Raw genomic sequence first — 15,167 nt, forward strand, 5'->3', positions numbered from 1 at the left:
TCTCTCTGCCTGGTGCTGCGCCTGGCATGAAGGATGGGAAAGTGTGTTTATGGAGCAGCCGCCAGCGTTCCAGACATCCCACTAGACACATCATCTTCACACAACACCCTTGAGAGGGGTACTGGGATTTCATGTCAAGGAGGAAGGGGCTCAGAGAGGCCAAGGACATAGCTGAGTTGCTGGCTGGCAAGGGGAACTGCCTGAATCTATTTGAGTACTAAGGGACTGACCTGGACTGGGACACATGGCTGGCATTCAGAGGACTGGGTGGTGAAGGAAGTATTTTCCAAAAAGGAGTGTGTCCACTGGATTCTGAAGGAGCCAGATTCAGATAAGCAGAGAATGTGTGAGAGAGGGCTGGAAATGGGTTGGGCAGGCTACACAGAAGCCTTGTGGTGGGCTGTACCAACAAGCTTGCTGGAGCAAATGATAGGTGCCAGCAGAGAATGGCTGGGACAGTAGATCGGGGAAAGATTATAAAAGGCCTTGAGAACTAGGCAAAGGAGGTGAGACCTTGAAGGAACAGACTACAAAAATAAGCTGGCCATGTCTGAGTGCTTTGTGTTTCTGGGTCTCTAGCTGGGGTCCAAACATTTGATAAGTCTGGCATGCCCTTTAATTTCTTCTAGCTAAAGTCATATTGAATTACATAACATCTTTAAGCAAGGCCACTGGAAAATTACACAAAATGCTGGCTTCAAATGGCATGGGAAAATTTAACAGCCTTGTGGAAAAATGCCAGTCTCCCTCCCTCCCTCTCTTCTTTTTGTACTTTTGAGTCTGTTGACGCTCTGAAGTTGTACTGCCTCTCCTGGAGGAAATGGAGGAGCAAGGAACCCCAAGATGTGGACCTGTAGGGTGATGCGAGAGCTCTATGCTGCTGGCAATTCTTCATTCCAGGGCCAGGTGCCCTCGGGGTCCAGACCCGGCTCTAGGTCGTTTCGCTGTAAGCATCTTCACTGCAAGCATTTAGAAACATAACTTATTGGTGGCAAGGCAATTTTGCCATAAAAGGCAAAAAAAGTAACTGGTTGACAGTTTGGTTTCATTTCTCCTTTGATACAGTCCTCCCATTTTTATATTACATAAATCTTAGTCCTCATCATGGTCTATACAGTGGTACAGAGTTTTGAAACCACATTTCCCATAGAACTTTGGAACATGTATCAACGGACACGTGACAATATGCCAAGAACAACAGTGTAGAAGGCCATTCCACAGTGCAGTACCAATGCTCAGTTACAAATAGGCATCTGAGTATTTACAGACTGATATGTCTCTGAATGAAGAAATGTAGTAGAAAATGAAAGGGTGCAATGTTGAACGAGGAGATGAATCAACACGCAAAAAAAAAAAGTGCAAGTGTATGAATGAAAGACTTTGAAGACAAGTGCTCAGGGACAAGCCACTCAGTAAATCAATTGCTTAAGCCGTATTGCCATGAATCTACCCACATTTTAAAGGTATTCAGATATTTTGTATTTTGCAATGGAGTCCTTTTCATTTTGCCATACATTTTTCATGTTTCATTATCTCCTTTGGAATGAATGTCCCTCTTTTCTTTTTTGTGATTTTTATCTTTAAGGACAAAATGGCCTTATGACCAGTTAGTTATGCCATGAAAATGTTTGTGGCAAAAATGCTTACAGTGAAAATACTGGTCATGTCCAAGACCTACAACTCTCTGTTCCATGGCCACTGCTTTGGGTTTCTAACCATGTGTGTGACACTGTTGGTTTTCCCACCTGTGGAAAAGGGGATCCTAACAGTTCTGTTCCCAGTGCTCATGTGAGCCTGATGTGAATAAGGCGGTGTTTGCGGAAGGCTGGCCGGGACCCAGATGGCACATGAGCACGTTGAGCCATGATTCTGGTAGGACCCAGATGGGGGTGGTGTTCCTCTATCTGCTCTGTTATAGAGGCAGAGTCTCATTCAACACCCAGACCCCTTTTTTTGTCATAACAAAGCCGGAACTGGGGATGGAGGTGGGCTGGGGATGGTGGTGCGACAGAGGAAATAAAGACACCCAGACTGTTACCTGCTTTTTCTTGTCATTTCTTATTTTGTTTGCTGTGTTTTCTGGATATTTGGAAAGTTTAAAAAATTTATGTGACTTCGGTATCTTATAACCTACACTATGAAATGTGTACAACCTTTGCCAACATTGAAAGTGGGCCACAAAGCACTGCTGTAGGTCTCTGATTTAGTGTACAATACTTTGCTTTTTTTTTTTTTTTCATTCGTTTTGGGAGACACAGTTTTTTAGGAGAAAAGGCAAAAAACTCCTTAGACCAAAAAATATTTGTTGAAAGGTCCCTTGCAGCTGTTGTAGCATCTCTCATTTGTTCTAAGCCTCAGGAAAGTGAAATCTGAAGTGTACATGGTGCTCATCATGGGTCATGTGGAGCTTAGATCGGAGAAGCAGACTCCTCTGAAAATATGTTTGGGATTTTCTGCAAAACTCCACATATTTTCCAAATGGATATTTGGAAACCTTTGATTAGGCAAGCCAGCCCTCTTGTTTTCCTGTCCTCTGTCAAGATTCAAACTCAGTTGGCTACCCACTGATATGAATCTGTAAATAGACTAAATCCTCCCTTTGAACACACTGGTCCCTAACTTGCTATCTTATGAAAATGTTTGGGAGATGACAACATCAGAGGGCTCAGCAGACTGGAGTGTCTGCCCTTTGCTAAGGAGACCTGGGAGGCTAGAGGTGTCTTGGCAAGGAAAGGGGACCCCAGGGTATTAGAGACCTCAAAGTAGGCCTGCAGAGGATCTACGCTCCCTTGGCCCTTCCTGCCGTCATGTATGAGTGTGAGGCGTGGTGTGGTGTGTGCTGTGGATTTGTAATGTAGTGTGTGCGTGCGGAGCGTGTGTTGGTAATGACAGATCCGCAGAGATCAGTATTTCCATTTAGCCTTGTTTCTTGCGGTAAGAGGGAGAAATGTGGAGAAAAAAACTTTTTAATTGAAATATAACTGACATACCCCATTAAATTAGTGTCAGGTGTACAACATAATGATTTTAAATTTGTATGTATTGCAAAATAATCACCACAGTAAGTCTAGTTAACATCTGTCACCATACATAGTCACAAATTTTTTTTTCTTGTGATAAAAACTTTTAAGGTCAACTCTCTTAGCAACTTTCAGGTACACAACAGCATTATTAACTCCAGTCACCATGCTGTACATTTTATCCCATGACTTATTTTTTAGAATATTATTTTACTTGTCACATTACTAAAGCCCAATTTTTCACTCTGCTCCCTTCCCTCACTTTCCAGTGTTCCATATTTTCTCTCATTTCTTTATTTCATTTTTTTCTTTAAATGGATCCTTTCTGCTCCTATCTTCTTTAATTTTTCTCTCATCATCTCCTCTTTCTCTATTTCCTAATTTTTATTTTTTTCCCTGTTTCTCCTAATACTACTATTAAATTTCCTCCTTTCTATCCCTTTCTCTCTTGTTACTCTCCCTGGGAGCTGTAAGTTAGAGAACTTGAACTTGACCCAGAGCACAGCCAGAAGTACCGTTAAACTCTATGTTGCGTTTCTTTAAAATAAAGCCGGCCGCATGAGAGTCGTGTGGAATTCTTTGTAGTACATGTGCTCAGGTCTCTGCTTTTGTTCTGAATTCTGATTTAACATTGTGATTTTAATAGCTGTTTATCAAATAGAGGTGGCTGTCTTTCTAATTGTCAGTAAATTGGCAAGGAGCAAAGAACCAAAAGGGTGCCAGAGAGTTGGTCAGGAGGTTGTGCTGGAGAAGTAGATGAGCAGTTGTTTGCCTTCCACAATTCAGGCTGACTTGCATACTCTTTCTGTGGCAATTACAGTAGGGATCCCCAGAATCTCTAAATTGGAAGTAAAGCTTTAGAAGTAATTTGTAAAAGATGTCTGAGCTGCAGAAAACTGGTAAAATAACCAGGCTGGAAGTATGGGAGTGTGGAGAGAAGAGCAGACTAACCTAAGAAATTTGTGAACATTTTTTCCATATGCAAACTTCAGCACCTCTGAACTCAATCTCTGTTTCCTATCTGCCTCTACACTGTAGAGCTGGGGCTTTAGCATAGTTAGGGCTCTGGGGTGAGCCTAACTACGCTAAAGTGAGTTTGAATTCCAGCAAAACAACCTCTTAAAGGCTCAGTTACTCAATTGAAAATAGGTAAAAAAGGACTTGTTAATCTAGATAATCCCAGGAAAACACTTGGCACCATGTATGATGCTAATAAGTGCTCAGGTTATTATTAATATTATTACCCACTATTGATGGAGTCCTGAGTCTCAAAGTGAGTTAATGGAGAACTCTATGTGCACATATTCCTCCCTCCTACAGGGAGAGTCAGAGAAACTCCAACCACATACTAGCACAAAGAGACTGCCCAGCAACCCGGGCCTCTCTTAACTTTGCTCACTTCATGGTAAGTCAGGAACTATTTTGAAGGATGGTGAGAAAAGGTCCTTTACTGTTGTGACAGACATTTCCTCCTCGTGTCAGTTATCTATGCTGTGTAACAAATCAACCCCAAATGGCCTAAAACGGTAATCATTTTTATTTATTCATGACTGTGGGTCAGCAATTTGGGTTGGGCTGAGCTGGGCAGTTCTCCTGGTCCTGCGTGGATCCACGGGTGAATCAGCAGGGATGAGGGGACCTCACAAGGCTTTACTCACATGTATGGCAGCTGTTGCTGGCTGAGGGCTTGGCCTCTCTCTTCATGTGTTCTCTTGTCCTTGAGGAGGCTAGTCTGGCCTCTGCATAAGGTAGCAGCATTCCAAGGAAGCAAGAGCAGAAGCTGCAAGGCCTCTTGAAATCCTAGAGTCAAATAGTGCACTTTTGCCACAATCTACTGAAGTCCTCTTCAGATTCAAAATGTGGGAAAATCGCCTCTACCTCTTGATGGGACACACAACAAATTCCTACTGCATACAGGGATAGGACAATTACTGTGTCTGCTTTTGGAGATAATCTACCGAAGTCCACCTCTGGCTGTGATCAATGTCATCCCTTCTCCATAAGAAACACTCATGCCCAAAAGCCTCATCCCATTAGGGCATCAGGCTTGAAGCCTAGGATATAGTCATTAAAATTAGACCTAGGTCTGGGTGAGGCTCCTCTAGGACATCGTAAAAAGTGTCGCAGAATGTTTAGGGAAGAAATGTGCAGAGAACTTGTATTTTTAGTTTATGGGGATCTGTACCATTCTTCCCCTAAACATACTATGGTGAGACCAGACAATCACTGCAGGCATTTCCATTCAAAAAGGGGGGGAATTAGAGACACATAGCAGTTACTGGTTCGTGACAATTCTGAAATTCCACTGGCGACATATTTTAAAATTTCTTCTACTCCAAGGGCAGTGAATTTTACTGATTAGGAACCAGTTTTGCTTCTTGGGTGTAGTTCCCTAGATCACTGTTCTCCTTGACTCTTGGTTCTGCCCTCTGGATTCTTCGCTTGTATTGTTGCCTCTCAGAGCTTATTTCCTTTCCCCTGAGAATTGCTCTGGTTTTTAGCTGAATAGCTTTCTCAGTTTGTTTCCTGTCCATAGAGAGTTGGGGACCCAGAGGCCTTTTTCCCTTTTGAACTGACTCTGTCTCTTTAGTTTAATATAGTATGACTCTGTTAGAAATGGTGTGGATTTCTAGTATATCAGATTATAGTCCACTCCAGTATATAGACCTCTCTTTACCTTGGGAAGTGAGTCAGCAGCTATAGGGGCATGCTTTTAAGATTTGGAGAACTCTTTTATCCTGAGAGTTATCTACTAAGTTTTCTGAGGAATTAACAGATGATTTTTAAGACACGCCTTTTGTTTCATCTTTCCCATATTTTTACTTTTTCTTACTCTGAGACTCTTTTGCCAACTCTGAGACCTGGAGATGAAAATGATTTTATTTTTCAATCAAACACATACTGGACCTTCTATATTCCCTTTGAATTCTGCTTGCAAGCTGAGTAGGTCCTACTTGAGCTTAGCTCTTTTTCTCTAAGACAGAATCTCCTTACCCAGATCCACAGTTCATTAGGTACACTTCTGTCTTCCAAGTTATTGCAGGCAACATTTAGCCAATTTTTCTTTCAGTACATAAAATGGATTGCCTTTTTTCCAGTCTCCTATACTAGTTTCCTCACTGCATTTCTAGTACAGTCAGTTGACTAACAATTTCCTTATTGCTGTACAGTTTCTGCCTTCCACCTGGTCCTGAAGCTAATGCCACTCCCACTGGTCCTGAAGCCAATGCCACTTGTTTTAGGTTATTTATGGCAGCATCCCCCTCCTACTGCCAACAGTATCAGTTGTTTATTGCTGCATAAGTAACCTCCCCCAAATGTCATGGCTTTAAATGATAACCATCTATTTGCTCACAATTCTGTGGGTCAACAATTTGGTCTGGGCTCAGCTAGGCAGTTCATCTATTGGGGTCACCTGGGGTCACTCATATGGCAGGTAGTCTGGGACTGGCTGATCTAATGGACTTATTCACATGCCTGGGACTGGTGTTGGCCAGCACCTGGGCCTTCTCTCCACATGGTCTCTCATTCTCAAGAGGCTAGCCCAGGCTTCTTCAGAGGGATAGCATCATAAGGAGGCAAGAGTGGAAGCTGTAAGGTATCCCCAGGCCTATGCTCAGAAGTCATACAATGTCATTTCTGCTACTTTCTATTGGCTAACGCAAATCACAAGGCTGGCCCAGATTCAAAAGGTAGGGAAATACACTTCACTTCTCAATAGGAAGATTATCAAAGTTATATTTCAAAGTGGTGTATGAACAGGTAGAGAGGAATCACCTCAGCCAGTTTTGCAATCTACAGCAGCTGTAATTTTGAACATAATGTTCAAAGCTCATCTTTCCACCTCACAATTTTATATATCACATAAAATATTATTACTCCTTATATTCATTAGCTTTTGCACTATTATCTGAGTTTCTTCTACCTAACCTCCAATTCAATTCCTCATTGGTTGCCTAAGCTACAAGTAGTCAAACATTAACTTAAAGCCAAAATCCCTTTGTGTCTCCCCACCACACACCTTTCTCACGAAAAGCCAATAAAAAGATGAGGCCTGGCTGTAGCCAATTCTTTCAGGTATTCCTGCCTATTTTTCATAAGAATTTATACACACAGCCACTATTTAACTTCCTGAGCATTATAGTTTACTCCAATATCTTAGCCATTTCCAGCATCCTGGGAATAAAGGTGAGAGGAGGTAGGAATTATCCTGACATAACATCCAGTCTGTGACAAAGCTGGAAAGAAAATCTGGCATTCCTTATTCCCCACTGCTGTTCCTATTCAAATTGGAATGTGGATAAAATTTATTCAAATGTTGCTTCAACATTTCATGGCTATCCTGCTAATTACAAAGTTGCTCAGTCAACCACATGTCAGTGAAGCTGGTTTACACTTTATTATGAAATGTGTAGCCACACAAATGTGAAGCCATTTGCTGAAGGTGTAAAAAAAATAAATTAGCTAGGATGATTAAAAATATAAGGAAATCCTCCTTCATAAAGATTAAATGATTTCAAATCTTTAGAAGCAACCAGAAATCAACTGGGAAATGTGGAGCTTTACATGGGAATGGTGAAAAAGTCTCATTTGACTAGATATTAAGCAATTTTTCTCCAAGAGAAGAACAAAAAACCCCCAAAACACATTCTAGCCAAAACAGCCTCAATAATGCTGAGTTTTTTTCTGCACCTTCACTGTCCTTGGTCCACATTCCCAGCTGCTTTTTGTGATCCAAATGTCTGTTTACTTCCAGAAGAAATATGCCAAAGGAAACACTGAAGGGCACCTCTTTCAACATTGACCTTCACAAACATTTTGGCTCATTGAATTCAGCTTCTCTTTATTAAGAACGGACTGACACCCACACTCTGCGAGCAGCTGTGGAGGCGGCAACAGCAGTCACGAAGAGGCCTTGTGGACTGCTCGTATGAGCGCAACTACACGCAGCCCAGCAGAGCAAAGCAACTTGCATCTCCACAGGTGTGAATTAGCCCCTAACATTCGCTGGGCAGCTGTACTGTGGGTACCAGGTGACCCAGTGTCGCGGTTGAAGTCTGGATCTGTGAGCCTGACCGCCTGGGTTTGAATCTGGGATCTCAATTTACTAGCTGTGAAATGCAGGGCAAGTTGCTTAACCTCTCGGCGTCTTAGCTCCTTCATCTGTAAAATGAGTAACAGTACCTCCCTCTTTGGGTTATTGTGAGCATTAATGATTAGAAGCGTCCCTGGTACTCATAAATGCTGTAGGTATTCAGAAGATTAGTTAAGAATGAGAGGAAATTTAAAAACCTCTTTGACAGATCTGTGCACACAAAGGGAACATTAATATATTAAGATATCCAATCAGTGTGAAGAGGTGTTGTGGAGAGGGGCTTTATTGCGTAGTGAGTTCCTTGCTGAGAAAAACTCCTGTTTCCTGGGGTGTAAGATGAGACCATATAATTATTAGAATAACAATAAAACAGTGTGTATAACATACTATTTTAGGGCCCTTGTTGAGGAGAGAGCCTGGATTATTCTTTTTTTCCTCAGGCATGCCCATCTCCCATGGGAGAGTATCATTTAGTGTTGAAGCGTATGGGATTTGGAGTGAGATACATCCGTGTCATCACCCAAGCCTGGTGGCCTTTTACAGGACTCAGTCTCCTCATCTGTAAAATGGATGTGAGGTTTTACTGTGAGAATTAGAAAAGACAAACTAGTGAAGCATTTAACACTTGGCTCAATAAAATGTATTATTATTATTAACTGTTATTATTATTAACAATGTTTCCCCTAATGGCAGATCATGTCATCCAGACCGAGGCTCTGTGAAAGTGGAGACTTTATCTTGCTCCTCTTACAGGCCCCTACAAAGGTCATGTGTGATAATCAGCAAGTGATAGTTGTTGATAATATAATGATGATTGATGCTAGAAATTCTGAAACTTTTTTGGAGGACCAAAGAACATGAAAAATCCTGGCCTGGAACATCCTAGGAGTTATACTCTGAGGCCAAAAGGGAAGTGGAGAAATGGGGAAAGACCGTGCTTTCCACGTTCAAAAAGATTTTTTGGTCAAGAGCCCCATTCTTGATCAAAGGACACTATTTATTACCTGATTCATGTTACTGTTGAAATATTGGCTCTGTGATATTATATTTAAACTTAGTTTTTTCAATATCTCATTTTCTAGCTTTACATGAACAATAACTAATGTTAATAAATTAACTCATTTAAAAAAAAGCCCCATTCTTGGCTTTGCCACTGAGTTTCTGGGAAAATCATCTTCCTTTTCTAGGGTCCTGGTTTCCTCATTTAAAAATTGTAAGGTTGTTGCGAAGGTCTTTTTTACCTCTGAGATGCTTGGGGAAGGTCCCAGATGGAACTGGTTCCAGCCAGGTCATCCACTACTCAATCCTGGAAAGGAAACCAAACAGCCAAGATGAGGAATTTCCTTTCAACAAATATCTTGTAATTATGCTGATTTTAAAGCCACATAATCAGTCTAAAAGCAAATCCTATCTCAACAGAATTTATAAAAGGATTAGGAAATGAAGAAAATAGGGTCATGTTAGCAAGCCCATTTGATTTAATATAAGCCCATTTCCCTTCAATCTTTTTTCCTTTTCTAACTGAATAGGGTGGAGAGCACAATTCACTGGCTTCCATTCCTGTATTTAATCTTTTGTGTTTCTGACTGGCTAGTATCTGACCTACTTTTAAGGGGCTCATCCCTTCAGTCAAGATACTGAAGGATTGTGAATGAAGAATCTCTTTGGCTGTGGCTTGTGTTGTTGATACCTGAACAAGAAAAACCTAGTTTAGGAAAAGACACAGGGACTCCTTTAGTCTCAATCTGGAAAGAAGATGCAAGTCACTTTAACTCAAAGCTATAGCTGTGGGCTTGGGATCTAAAGCCATAGTTTGGTTTCCTGTCTTGTATTTTTGTAGATTACTGCATGTTTTAAATAATTGAGCTATGTCCAATGAAAACCTACTCAATCTGATTAGCATTGAGTTCGTATGACTTCAGTTGACTTTGGTCACTGGGATTGAGTAGATTAAATATATTAACCAGTGCTACTGTCAGTTTATCCAATGTTAGCCATATTCATATCTCCTCCCTGAGATTTGGCCAAACTCTGAGTCTACTTGTTCTATACAAAAATAAGGCACCTGGAAGGGACAACGTCTAGTTTTTCATCTTGGACTTTTGGCTTTAACCTTGAAGAAGGCAAGAAGACAGGAAGTTAATTAGTTTTAAAACGGTACAGACTTGTGTAGTTCTTCAAGGTGTTCAAGTGCCTCACACGCATGAAACAAATGTTTACTTGTACTGATTCTCTGAGGTAGGTCTTGTTAGCATACTTTTTTCTCAGTAACTTATTTGTGTATATGTCACAGTTTTCAAGCTGCACTTTTAATTCTCTCAGCAAATTAGTAATTTTGGTGGTATAGTCATGATTTTAAAATGAGCAAACGGAGATTTGAAGTTTGATCAGCTTCCCCACAATTTGTTGCTGTGTGGCTCCAGTCCACTGTGGACTTCACCTCTGAATCCCGGCTTGCAGCCTAACGGTGAGGTGTTCTGACTCCACGTGATACCAGGTCATCTGTAGATCAGCTCCTGAGCCTCAGAACCGCAACTCCACTCTACTGTAAATCTACTGATGCTCCCATCAAAGTGCTTCCTTTATAATATCGCAATTGCATGCTGGTCTGCCAGCCTCTCCTCTGTGAATTTAGGGCAAGAAAAGTCTCCATCTTCCTTTCTCTAATGCCCAGAATAGAATCTCATACATACGGGAACTTGATAAATGTCAAGAAACAACCAAATGAATTCACCACACTAGGTGGATTCTAAAACTTATGAAATATTTCACAGCTACTATAATTTTTGCATTTAAATGTTTTAGTGTAATATTTTGACTATTCCTGATAAGGAGAATAAAAAGGTTTTATGTATGAACCTATTCGTTTTTCCTTAGACAAATGTCATCCACTCAGACTGATCTAAGTCTTGGCATCTTATCAATCAACAAATATTTGAGCATCTACTATGTACAAGACACTGTGCTAGGCACTGTAGGGACCAAAGAACTCTTAAGAGGTAAGCCCTTCTCCCAAGGAATTTATAAGTTTGTGAGAAGACTGGCTTTTCTTGGTCCACTCCAATGTCTTTCCATGCAGTTTATAGTGCAGATAACAGTTGCAGGGGCAAGAAGGAGCATGACAGAGTGAGCATGAAGATGTTTTTCAGAAAGCCATCTGATGGTCCATTTAGGGTCTTGTGTTTCAAGGCCCTCAGTTATGGCTGGTTGGGGAGATGAGCATATCCTTCAGAAGTTAATTCTCCAGATAAGTAAGAGGGACACTGCAGATGCTACATGTTACAAAATGCAGGAGAAAGGGAAGTGTGAGGGAATAGTAACCCTTTCATCTTCAAGGTAAGAGAAAATATTTCATGGGTCCAGGACAAACAAGCCATAAATTTCAGGCTTGAGCCCCACCAGAGCAGCTTCCTAAATATGGCCCAAATCAAGGCTGTCAGGACTGAGTCACCCTCAAGTCACACAACACTTAGAAGGAGCAGTGTTTCCTATAGCCAGTGTTAGCCCTAAAGTTCCCCTGGCCTGACGCTCTCTTCTGAGTCCAGCTTAAACTCTTAAGGTTTCCAGTATCAGAAAGGGGCAAAGAGGTAGAAAACCAATGGTGACAGCCAAGAGCATCTTACACACTACGGGGGTGAGCGGGGTCTTTCTGGGGCCAGAACTTGTTAGTTGTAAAATTCTGAGAGCCAGGCAGAGAGAAGGAACAGATTTCTTTGGGGTTCTGTTGTTTATACTTAAGCGTTTGGTCTTAGAAGACCAAAACAGGCCTGTAAAGTCTTTGTCATTAGAGATTACAAAGAGAATTACTTTGGTGTAGCCAGACACATCATCTGTTTTCTTTTTAATGTCTTAACTTTTCTATTCTGACAATATCAGAAGTTATGTATACAGTTTTGTGGGCTCAGACCCTATACATATTTTATGCGATGAAGTGCCAAGAACTGTTCTAAATGTAACAACCCTGTGTGGTGGGTACTCTTATTGCCATCTGCATTTTGCAGATGAGAAAATGAGACACAGAGAAACTGAGTATAGGCAGTAAGTGGTAAAATACAATTTGAACCCAGGGTACATATCTCCAAAATCTGTCCACATAACCACTAAGTTCTAGTGACTTTTCATAGTGGATAAGACATGTTCATATGCATAAGAAAGGAACCAGGTGGTAGAAAATCTATTCCGAAGGTATCCTTGGAGACTTAAGATTCTGAAGGCTCAAAGTTAAAATGGATTTGTAGGCGGCTTCTTATCCTGCCTGTCACAGGCCAAGTCAGAGGGTAGAGGGCAGCCTGCTCCTCCAGTCTCACATCCCAGATATAATCTGCCTGACATGCTCATGGGGAAATGGAGCCTGCCTCAAATGCACCAAAGGTACACCGGGCGTTCTGTCGGGTAGTGGGGAGTAGCGGCAACTACGGTGTCAAACACTTGGGAATGAAATAAGTCAGCTTTGGTGGATAGGAACTATGGAATTCTGTCAGCAGCTAAAAGTAAGAACTTTGATGTAGATGCAACCAACGTGTATTTAAAAACATAGTGTTGATTGAAACAGTAACAAACAGAACAAGGTTTCTAGACACTCTGCAAAATAGCACAATATACCTTACAAAGACTGTATTCTTGGAAGCCTAGGAAGGGGAAAGGACTGGGAATGAGAAGCTAAAAAAAAATTTTAAAAAGGAGAGGAGGAAAACAAAGTCCAGAAATGACATGGTCCACATTGGAAATGTGGATGATCAGTTGTTAAATGCCATGTCATTCATTCATGTAGCAAACACAGTATTCACCACTAAGGGAATAAGAGGCAGGTGGTAGAGGGGAAATGCAAAGGCTCTGAGATCAGGCAGAGTGGTGTTCCAATCCTGGTGTCACTCATATTTGTGGGGTGGCCTTGGGTAACCTCTCAAAGACTACATTTCTTAGGCTACAAAATGGAAATAATATCTAATTCATAGCGTTGATGTGAATAATGTTTGTAAAGCTCCTTGTATAAAGTACTTGACCGAGAGCATGTATAGCAAGCCCGTAGTAAAGAGTTAACTACTAACTCTGCTATATTGGTGATCAAAACAAAGAAAGTCCCTGGGGTCTGTCTGGTGGAAGAGATAACCTTAAATTAGTATACAGAAGAGTTTAATGGTCAAAATTAGTGCAAAGGGGAAGGTATAAGGTGCTATGAGATCACTTAAAAAGTCTGAACTTATTCTGGGGGCTTATGGTTAGGACTTTGAGATTTTTGAGATATTGAATGACTTAAGAGTCAAGTGGAGGGGTCCAACCAAGATGCCTCAGTGCTGGCAGGAGTGCTCACACCTGGCAGCCAATCAGGCTGAGGGCAGCAGGGTCGGCAGTGTTGAGAGGAGCAGAGGTCTCAGAGCTGATTGGAGCTGGGGCAGCCTGAGGGCTGGTAAAAGGGGTCACAGGCTGAGTGATGAGAACGCAGGTCTGCCCACGGCATGCCCAGAGCCTAGGAATAGACCCCATAGCCAGAGAAGGAAGTTTTATCCAACCCAGTCCCTTTTTGGTACATATAAACATATTTGGCCCTCCCTCTATCCCAGTCCTGGAAACACTGATGAACCCCTCTAAACTGGGCCAGCCTCTGGTTATCTTCTGGGGATCTCTATCAGTCAAGATTTTATGGAACTTTTCTCTGTAATTTATACTAAGAAAGCAATAGGCATTTGTTTTCATTTTCCACATATAAAATTATCATACTAACTATGCTTTTCAAGCTACACCCACCCCTCCCTAGGAGTCCTGAACCTTCCCCTCCCACCACTGACTGCCTGTGACATAAGTAGTTTGGGTGGGGAGAGAGATAAGCTCCTCTGGAAAGTAAGTTAGGGCCAGATAAGAAGGCCTTAAATGTTGCTAATGTCCCTGCTACTGTAACTACCCCCACCTCAGGGACAAATTCTTACAAGAGGTGGGTGAAGGAGGGCACGCAGGGAGGGCACGCAGGAATGAAGTGAGTCCATGTCTGTGGGACCTCCTTGTGCAAGCCAGCACTCAGTCCTTGTTGGACGAGGAGGAGGTAGCCTGATACATAAAATAATTTGGTTTGGTCAACCCCAAGGCTGGGGAGTTGAGAGGCTGGTTTTCCACAAGATCTGTCTCTGAGTCGACTAGCTTTTCTTATCCCAGAAAACCAGAGGAAAAGAATTCTTTCCATTTTGCAAGCTCCAAAAACCTCACTGCCTGTGAGGCTCTCAACTTACTGTCTTTAGTTTTAACTTGGAATCTCTAGGTAATACTGGGTGGGTGGGTTCTCAAAATCATTTTAATATTACTAATGGCAATAATAATAATAATGATGATGATAATAATAATGCATTGGCCAGTGATGAAATGCATGAGCAAAGGAAACTCAGTCCCTTTCCTTTGGGCTAGAACTGCAACTACACAACGTGCTGACTACCAGTCATCTATGTTGATTCAAAGATGTGTCATTTAATAAGTATAGTTGGTTTGGTAGACAGGATCCTCAGTACATGGAATCCATGCAATAATAATCATATGTGGTGGTTGAGCAAAGATCAAGGTCCCCTGCTCTAAAAGATTCCTCAAGTAATTGAGAGAAGAATCTAGTTCTGCTAAGCAAGAGAGAATAAGGATATGGGAGAGTGGCATAAGGTTGGCCGAGCCTTGTACCCAGTGAAGGGTCATGGTCAAGACCGTGGAATCTGGAAGGAAAGAAGGTGAGGCAGAGCTGTTCTGGCACTCATTTCTCATTGTGTCTTAGTGGCAGTCACCAGTTGCAGCCAACCTTAGAAAGACATTCTGGGTCTCATTCAGGCTTCCTATCCAAATTGGCATTAGTTGGTATCTATGCACTAATGCATGAGCAGTACTGTGTTTGCAAGGCTGAGTTAAGCAGCCTAAAACCCACCTTCCCATCCTTGCCCCGATGCCACTTCCAGCCCATGAAAGCCACATTCAGGTTAGCTCTGTGCAGAAGTTGGCATTTAACCTCATTCACTTTTGATGATAGGAAAGACTTTCTTCATCCACCCGTTTTCCCACTCATACATTCAGTAAGTGTTCTTTGT

The 15,167-nt window shown here is 41.8% G+C and overlaps 1 long non-coding RNA gene across 1 annotated transcript in view; it reads left to right on the forward strand.

Moving 5' to 3' along the window:
- The window catches only part of LOC118972345 (uncharacterized), a 122,511-nt gene that overhangs the window by 45,369 nt on the left and 61,975 nt on the right, over positions 1-15,167 (forward strand). The window contains exon 3 of the long non-coding RNA XR_012121175.1: positions 7,777-8,003. This is a non-coding gene — a long non-coding RNA (uncharacterized lncRNA). The remainder of the gene's footprint in view (positions 1-7,776; positions 8,004-15,167) is intronic.

The sequence above is a fragment of the Manis javanica genome, chromosome 9 (assembly GCF_040802235.1).
Source record: "Manis javanica isolate MJ-LG chromosome 9, MJ_LKY, whole genome shotgun sequence".
Lineage (NCBI taxonomy): Eukaryota > Metazoa > Chordata > Mammalia > Pholidota > Manidae > Manis > Manis javanica.